Below are 8775 nucleotides of genomic sequence, written 5' to 3' on the forward strand. Positions count from 1 at the left end.
AACGCGCCCTTCCCCTGACTCATCCTCCAGCCCGAGAGTGAGAGCAAAGTGACTTCTGGTCTGACCTGGCAAGCCTCATCCGCTGCCAACACTCTTCCCCATCCCCATCCCCATCCCCATCCCCATCCCCATCCCCATCCCCATCCCCATCCCCATCCCCTTCCCCAGGGTCTCCTGAGATATTCAGAGGATTGGAAAGTGAACCTGAAGATAGGACTTCCTGGCTATAGATGGAGTAGAGCCAGGAATCTAGGGTGATCTTCAGTTTGAGGCCAGCCTGGGCTACATAATGAGGCAAAGGCCAGCCTGAGGTCAAAGGCCTGCCCCAATGCCTTGGAAGCAGTGGACAGTAGAAAGCAAAGGTAAAAACCCGACAAGGTATTCCTCGGCAGGATTCTCTCAGCAGGATCTTACTTCAGGGTCACAGGAAGCGTACTTGGGGGCTGGTATGGGCGTAGCACCAAAGGATGGAGCATCAGCCAAACATCTTACAACTCAGGCAAGAACACAGATCCCATGAGCTTAGCCAGTAAAAGTCTTGCTGTGCAAACATGAAGATATCCAGAACTACTGAAAGAAAGGCTTGTGTGATCATGCAGGTTTGTCATCCCAGCACTGTTGAGGCAGATACCCAGGGCTCATGGGCCAGTCAGCCCGGCCTAATCATAAGCCTCAGATCCCACTGAGAGATGATCTGAAAACAGGGTAGAGAGTACCTGAGGAATAACACGTGAGACTGACCTCTGGCCTCCACATGCATGTACAGACATGTGCACACAGGTGCACCTGAGCATGCCCACACTCATAACCCATCACCATGGAGGGTGGAGGCAGGAGAATTGCTGAGGACTGCTGGCTGCCAGCCTAGCCCCAGGTTCAGGGAGAGACCCTGTCCAAAGGAATAAGGTGAAGAGTGATAGAGCAGGGTACTCCGTGTTTTCCTCTGGCCTCTGGGTGCACACACACGCACATGCACACGCACATGCACCACATACACTCGCTTGCATGCGTGCTCTCGTGCTCACATGCATGCATGCTTGCACACACAAATGTATACATAAATATTCTCACTTCCCCGACCCAAACACATCCATCAAAAACTTCCCACAAATCCCTGGAAGCCGTTCTCAGGCCTCTGTCCTATCTGGCAGATAACCGGTGGTTTTACTAGCTGGTATTGAAACGGGGAGTCTGCGTTGAGCCAAGAAGCAAAGCTTGGAATGTTCTAGATCAGCGGTACTCATCCCGTGGGTCACAACCCTTTGGGGGCTGGATGTACCTTTCACAGGCGTCTCCTAAGACCGTCAGAAAACACAAGCATTTGCATCACCATTCATAACAGCAGCAAAATTACAGTTATGAAGTAGCAACAAAAATAATTTTATGGCTGGGGTCACCACGACACGAGGAACTGTGTTAAAGGGTCTTAGCATTAGGGAGGTTGAGAACCGCTGGGCTAGATCCAAGTAGAAATGACTTCAATACGACCCACTTCATAAAACTTCCTCACCCCTCTCCCGTCCTGGTCCACTTCCTTTCCTCATGCCCGCTCCTTTATTTTTAGCCTTCCTTGTGGGGTGGGGGTGCCCTTACCCAGGCTCCCAATCAGTTCCCCATCTCTAAGCTTCCCTTCTCCTTAGGCGGCCACGTTCTTCTGGCTGGCATCTTCCTAGGAGGCTCCCCCCACTCTTTCGGCTCCACATCCTGCTGATTGATTTCTAAAGCCAGTGTCTCCCTTTAGATCGTCACTCTCCTGGGTCCCTAAGTGTGGCTTTCTAGTTTGTTCTGCGCGTTGAATGCAGGTCCCCATGTCTGCAGCACAAGTGCTCTCCTGACAGAGCTGGGTCTCCAGTCTCTGACAGCCCTGCTTTGTTTGTCTGTTTATTGTTTATTAGCACACGTGTCTCAGGGTTCAGAGAGCAGAGGCTGCAGCAGGAGGGACATTTTACAATGTCCACCCGGTTTCCTGCGCAAGTCAGCCGACCCTCTGTTCCTATAGCTAGCTATGAGTTCATGCAAAGGATTGGGACAGCACTACCCAGCAGGGCTTCACCCAGATCAAAGGTCCCCTGCAAAGCCAAAAACATACACAAGGGAACTCTGACGGGAAAGTACAGGAGTTACCTTCTCTCTCAAACATGCCATTATTTGAGGTTTGACACTTCTCCCTCCCTTTTCCTCTTTAAAGCGCTCTGTGGTATTTGTGTATTTCTATCAAAATAAAACTGTGAAAATTTAAAAGGAAATATTTCGTCACTTTTTTAAGTAATGGAGAAATAGGGTAGCTTTTTAATAATAAAATTCTGGTTAGTGTAGGAGTTTTTGAGGCAGTATCTCCCACCATCATCCATACTGACCCAGAACTCCCTATTTAGTCTCTGTTGGCCTCAAACTCATTGCAAGCTGGGCAGTGGTGGTGCATGTCTTTAGTCTCAGCACTCAGGAGGCAGAGGCAGGCGGATCTCTGTGAGTTAGATGCCAGCGTGGTCTACAGAGCAAGTTCCAGGACAGGCTCCAAAGCTACAGAGAAACCCTGTCTTGAAAAACCAAACCAAATCGAAATAAAACAAAAAACAACAAGAAGAAAAACCCAAGCAAACTCATTGCAATCCTCTGCTTGAGTCTCCTGACTACCCGTATAAAAGGTATGAGCCACCAAGCCCATGTTAATTAAGTCACACAGAGTGTATGAGAAGAGGGGTCCTCGTTCTCAGATGAGCTCTAGGGAAGCCAGGAAGGTGAAGCACACAGCTTATCTCTGCAGGGGAAGGGATGCGTGGACCAGTCCCCCCCCCCCCCCAGAAGGCTGGGAATGGATGTAATTAGTATCCCAGTGATCTGTGTTATCTGCAGGGCCAGGCCTCACCCGAATCTCCCAGCTACTGTGCTCATCCCAGGCTCTCCCTCCCTAGAACTTTATCTTTGTTTCTCAGACAGTAGAAACCATCCCTTCTGCTGTCTGTATAATTGAGACCACACCAGACCCTCAGCCCTTAAACTATAGACCCCATCTTCATGACCACACACACTTTTCAAAAGAGGTTTTTTTTTTTTTTTTTTTTTTTTTTTTTGTGGTCATGCCCTAGCTTTATCGTGCACATGGATGAAGATCATTGTTACTGGGAAACGTTTTTCCAAAATGGTACTGTACTTAAGAATGCTTAAAGAGCGTCTCAGGGTCAGGCTTGAGAAGCTTGAACCAGCACCAGGTAACTAAGTGGTGTTGATCCGATTTCCTCAGGGGGCTCCTCACTCTGATGGTCTTAGCACTGGCAGACAGACTCCCCACAGAGATGAAGGCTAAGAGGCATCATCCAGCCTGCTAAAAAGAAGGGAAGGTCCTTTTCTCCGGTCCCTTTCTCTTTTAGAACTGTCACTTCAGAGCGTTTGTAAATAACTTCTCCCTGGATGTGTGGGTCCTGGAACCCACAGGGCCTTCGGTCCACTGTTTTGGAGGAACACCTTTCTCCAGGACCTGGGCATTGTGATTTAGAAATACGAGCAGCAAGCACACAGCCCCATCTCCCAATTTCTGTGGGGGTGCGGGAGCTTCAGCGCTCGGCTCCAAGCAGCCTCCTGTTGCTAATGTAGAAAGGTTGTTCTCCTAGGGACAGAGCCAATGAACTTTCAAGGGTGGACAGTGAGTTCACATCACCAAGAACGCTGTTGAGGGCTGGGGAACGGCTCAGTCAGCAAAGCACTTGCTCTGCAAACTCTTTGTTGTAAGACCTGAGTTCCAGCTTCCAAATTCATATTAAACTAAACGTGGCTGGGTAGTGGTGGCGCACGCCTTTAATCCCAGCACTTGGGAGGCAGAGGCAGGTGAATATCTGAGTTTGAGTCCAGCCTGGTCTACAGAGGGAGTTCTAAGACAGCCAGGGCTGCACAGAAAAACTCTGCCTCAAAAAACAAACAACAACAAAGCTAAACGTGGTGATGTAATCCAGCACTGGGGAGGTGAAGACAGGGATCCTGGGGCTCCCTGGTCAGACAGCCTGGCCAGATGGGTGAGTTCTAGGTAAAAATAAGAGATCACCTGAATAACCAAGGCGGAAATGCCTGCAGACACCTGATGCTGACTTCACACGCACGCACATGCTGCCAGGTCAGCTTGCTTCATGACCAGCTCTCGATCACCTCAAGGACAGGGATGCAACTGAGTGTGTCTCTGGGCCATGGGAGGGAGGGGTTCCTGTCTCAAAGTCTCCTAGGGCTGGTCGAGGATAGCACACTCTGGTCAACTGAGTCAGCCATAAAGAGACTTTGACATCTTTGACTTCTGTGGAGTCAGAGGAAAATTCAAATGCCAGCTCAAGCTGTGAATAAGTTCATCATGCTGCATAAACTTTCGGTCTGATTAATTTTGGTGTGTGACTTTTTTAATTACTTGCAGGGTTTTTTATAATAAAGCTTAATTTTTGGTGTTGTTGTTTTTTTTTTTTTTTTTTTTTTTTTTTTTTTTTCTTTTTTTGGTTTTTCGAGACAGGGTTTCTCTGTGGCTTTGGAGCCTGTCCTGGAACTCCCTTTGTAGACCAGGCTGGCCTCAAACTCACAGAGATCCGCCTGCCTCTGCCTCCCGAGTGCTGGGATTAAAGGCGTGCGCCACCACTGCCTGGCCCGGTGTTGTTTTGTTTTTGAGACAGGGTCCAGGCTGTTGTCCTCGGAAATGTAGACCTGGCAGACCGTGAAGTCACAGAGACCCTCCTGACTCTCCGGTGCTGGGATTAAAGGCGTGCACCCTGGGCTACAAAGCTCCCTCCCTGGGCTACAAAGCTTATTTTTAAAAAGGAGAGTTAAGTAGGGTATGATGGCTTTAACCCAAGTACTCGGCAGGCAGAGGTGGGAAGATCTCTGTAAATTCAAGGTCAACCTGGTCCATAGGGCGAGTTCCAGAACAGCCAGGGCTACGCAGAGACTCTGTTAAAAAAAAATTCCTGAGGACTTTGAAGCAGACACACGACGGCATGACTGAAGTCCCCTCTAGAGCAGTGGGGCCAAACCGTCTTCTGCTGTGTGAGCTCATTTACGGCACTCAGCTGCAGAAAACCAACAGCTTTGCAAATGATCCTTGCCTTGAGGATGGAGCATGCATCTGAGACAGACAGACGTCTGAGACAGACAGACTTCTGGATGCGACCCGGTGCATGCAGGAAAGGCTTACATAACCCACCTTCTGTTTCTGCAAGCTGCTCATTTATTCCCACTAGTCCCATTGTCTGGCCGTCATTCTCTTACAGAAATGCGTTTTGGAAATATTGATGAGTTACTGAGTTCTGTGTCTGCTACATGGAGGGGCAACTTCCAGTAACATTTGGGTAAGGGCAGGGGTATGAGGGGGGCTTTGGGGGTCCTAGCGAGGTTCTTTTCATTGTGTGGTGTGCATGTGTCTATGTATGTATTGTGTGTGTTATGTGTATATGTGTGGTTTGTGCATGTGTGTGGTATTTGCATAGGTGTGGTATGTGTTTGCATGTGTGTGCTTGTGGTGAGTATGGGGATGTAAGCATGTGCAGTGCATGTGTGTGGGCGAACCTACTTGTGCGTGTGTGTATCATTCCTCAGCACTTCCTACCTTCTTTCTTGAGACAGGGTCTCTCATTGTCCTGGAAGTTTCTGGGTAGTCCAGGCTGATTGGCCTGTGAGCCCCAGGGATCATTTCTCCCTCCTCAGCGCTGACTTTATAGCACACATGGCCACACCAGGGTTTCTCACTTGGGTTCTGGGGATGGAACTTGGTCTTTAGCCTGCTAGGCGGTTTACACTTTAGGTGCCCCCAGGAGGAAAGGCTGACCCCAGGCTCAGTCAGAAACCCTAGGCTTCCTTTGGTTTTCCTTGGTAGGAAATGACCTAATGACGACCTAAGGATCTCCCGCTTCTGAGACACCTGGGCACCTGTCATCAAGGTTGGCTAGGGCTTGGGCCCCATCGCCCCACCCCAGTCCTCTCCAGCCTGCTTTGGAGCAGTGTGAGTTCACAGCTCATTCTGAGGGCCTGGTTTGGAAGTCTTCAGGCTTAGGACTTCGGGCTGGAGGCTGGGTTGGGGAGGCACAAGTGGCTTCTCTGGGCAGACCGTGCCTGACATGGCCACCCTTGCACAGTGGGCTTGGGAGAAGAAGGAACTAAAAGTTGATCTGGAACTGGGTCAGTCCTAGCATGATGTCTTCTTGCCTGGTCCTATGACTTGGGGTCCTTAACAACTCCTTTGGGAGTAGTCAGTGTTGTTAAGATCCCTGAAGTGATGGAGCTTCACTCTCCCTGAAGCAGCAGACAGAAACTGTTTTTAAAAGTGCATTTATTTATTTTTTTATATGTATGTGTGTACGTTATTGCACATGCTGCAATATGTGGTCAGAGTACATCTTGAGGGCGTCAGGACTTTCCTTCTACCACGCTTCTCTCAGGCTCAAACTCAAGCAGTCAAGCTTGTCACAGGTGCCTTTATCCCCCTTGCAAGCCCTTACTGCTTTTGAAGAGCCAAAGACGGTCCATGCAGTGTGTTTGGGACTTTATATACCACACTCGAACCTTCACTATGCACTCCCTTGCCTGGGTCCTACCGACTCGGTACAGTCAAGCACTGTGCAGTATTGCCAAGGGCAATGTCCAAAGTCCAAAGTTTGGACTGCAGCATCCCAAGGACCAGCAGCACCCCTTCCCCTGTCCTCTCTCTGCCATGGGGTCAGCCAAAGTGCAGGGTGGGTAGGTTTTAACAGGATTAGCATGGGTAGGTTCTTCCCAGGAAACAGAGGTGCATGAAGGGCCAGGTTGGTCAGCCTGGGCCTGACACTATTTTTCTGTCCCAGCATCCATCTGTAAAACCAAGCCAATCCGAGGGGCAGGGGAAGAGAAGCCACTCTGGCCTTCTGTTGTGTGGCTAGTTTTGTTCTCACGGGGGAGGAGTGAGGCACACAGGATTCAGGCAAACTTGCAGGAATCCTGCAGGAATCCTACTCCCTGTCAGGAAGCTGCAGGCCATCTCTGGGGAGAGGAGTCTTACTTGGAGTAGCTGCCAGCAACTGGTGGAGGAGCTCCCAGGACACAGCTCTGATGAGTGGGCACCCACCAGGGTGAGCTCCACTAACTCAAGGGCACGGTCCTGTAGTAACCCCCATAGACCTACAGCTTCACTGGACTAGGCTTGGGTATGGGTTGTCCCTGCTGCCCCAGAGGTCCTATCTGTGGTGGTGACCTATGATCACTTCTGTCTGGAAGTCACCCTACACTCTTTCCTGGGGCTATTTCTGTTTTCCAGAAGCCCCTGAGTCCAGTCACTGCCCCCACCCTGCTGGCTCTCACAGTGCCCAAGGCTCAACAGGTCAGGGCCTGCTCTAGCCTAGTTTTCTCCCCGTAGGCTCAGAGTCCCCTTATGACCTGCCTGAGCGGAATGTTTTCTTATGGTCTGAGCGTCTTTTCGTTTGACTCAATTTCTTCCTACCTCAAGTATTATATTTCAACTAGTTGGGACAGAAAAAAATCAGGGGAATTTGGAGGGAGGGAGGGAAAAGGAAGAAGGGAGGGAGCATTCCCAACTCTCAGCCTTTCTCTGGACTGGGCTATAAATGCCCAGAGCGAGGCTGCAGGCACTTGGGGTCTGTGTTTGCCAGATGATAACACAACCCTTGAGGGAAAGCCAGCTGCAGCTGCTCTCAGAGGGCCTCTGGAAGGGTCTGCCTGTGTCAAGCAGGGACAAGGTCTGTTCTTACCATTTCCTTCCGAAGACCACCTTTCCTAGTGGCTCAGACGCCTGAGTCCTGAGACACGGTTATGAGCATTTATGAAACTGAGGAATGAGCTTGCGCCAAGTTTATTATAAATGCAAAAATGTTCATTATAACAGCTGAAGATGTTACCAGAGTGGAATTTAAGAAAAGGGGAAAAAAGCCCATAAAACTATGTAACTTTGCAGACTCAGGCATAATATTCTTTTAGTTTTTCTCCATATAAATGTGTATTTTAGTAAAAACGCTAAAGTCAGTTTGAACATTGATCAACATCATTATTGTTATTAGATATAGGGTCTCATAAAGCCCAGGCTGGCCTCAAAATTCCTAGGTGCCAAGGCCGACCTTGAGCTTCTGACCCTCCTGTCTCTTCCTCCTGACTGTTGGGACCACAGGCACGGTGGGCACAGCAGGCCATCGTGCCTAACGTATGTGTAGTACTGAGGATTGGACCCGGGGCTCCTTGCACTCTAGGCAAGCACTCAGCACTCTATCAGCCGAGCTACATTCTCAGTATAACACCCTTATTTTTATATTCTCAAGCCTGGGTGCCATCAGGGAAACCGCTGAGTGCCGGCCACTCAGGTCTAGGGATTATCAACTCACAGTTATTATTTCCTTCATCTCCTACTTTATAGCTCAATGAGACTAATTTCATCTGTAAACACTCCTGTGTGGGTCTCTGAGGAATAAGTGCTTTTTAAAGCAAGAAATAAAAACCATCAACACTAATGTTTATAGTTGTTAGTGTTTGCTTGAGATAAGAGGCTCCCAGGGAAGCCCCAGCTGGCCTGGAACTCACACAGAGCCTATACTAGTCTCAAATTTGTAGCAATCCCCTTCCTGCAGCGGTCCCAGAGCTGGGATTAGAGGCATGAACCACAAAGTCTGACTGACAGTACAAATTTTAATCTTTAAAAACATCAACATTTCCAGTCTGGCGGTGGTGGTGCACACCTTTAATCGGGAGGCAGAGGCAGGCAGATCTCTGTGAGTTCGAGGCCAGCCTGGTCTACAAGAGCTAGTTCCAGAACAGGCTCCAAAGCCACAGAGA

At 49.4% G+C, this 8775-nt stretch overlaps 1 protein-coding gene across 1 annotated transcript in view; it reads right to left on the minus strand.

Annotated features, from left to right (window-relative positions):
* The window catches only part of Cx3cr1 (C-X3-C motif chemokine receptor 1), a 19055-nt gene that overhangs the window by 8470 nt on the left and 1810 nt on the right, over positions 1-8775 (minus strand). The gene's annotated exons all lie outside the window — the stretch shown is intronic.

The sequence above is a fragment of the Microtus ochrogaster genome, chromosome 5 (genome assembly GCF_000317375.1).
Source record: "Microtus ochrogaster isolate Prairie Vole_2 chromosome 5, MicOch1.0, whole genome shotgun sequence".
In the NCBI taxonomy this organism is placed as follows: Eukaryota; Metazoa; Chordata; class Mammalia; order Rodentia; family Cricetidae; genus Microtus; species Microtus ochrogaster.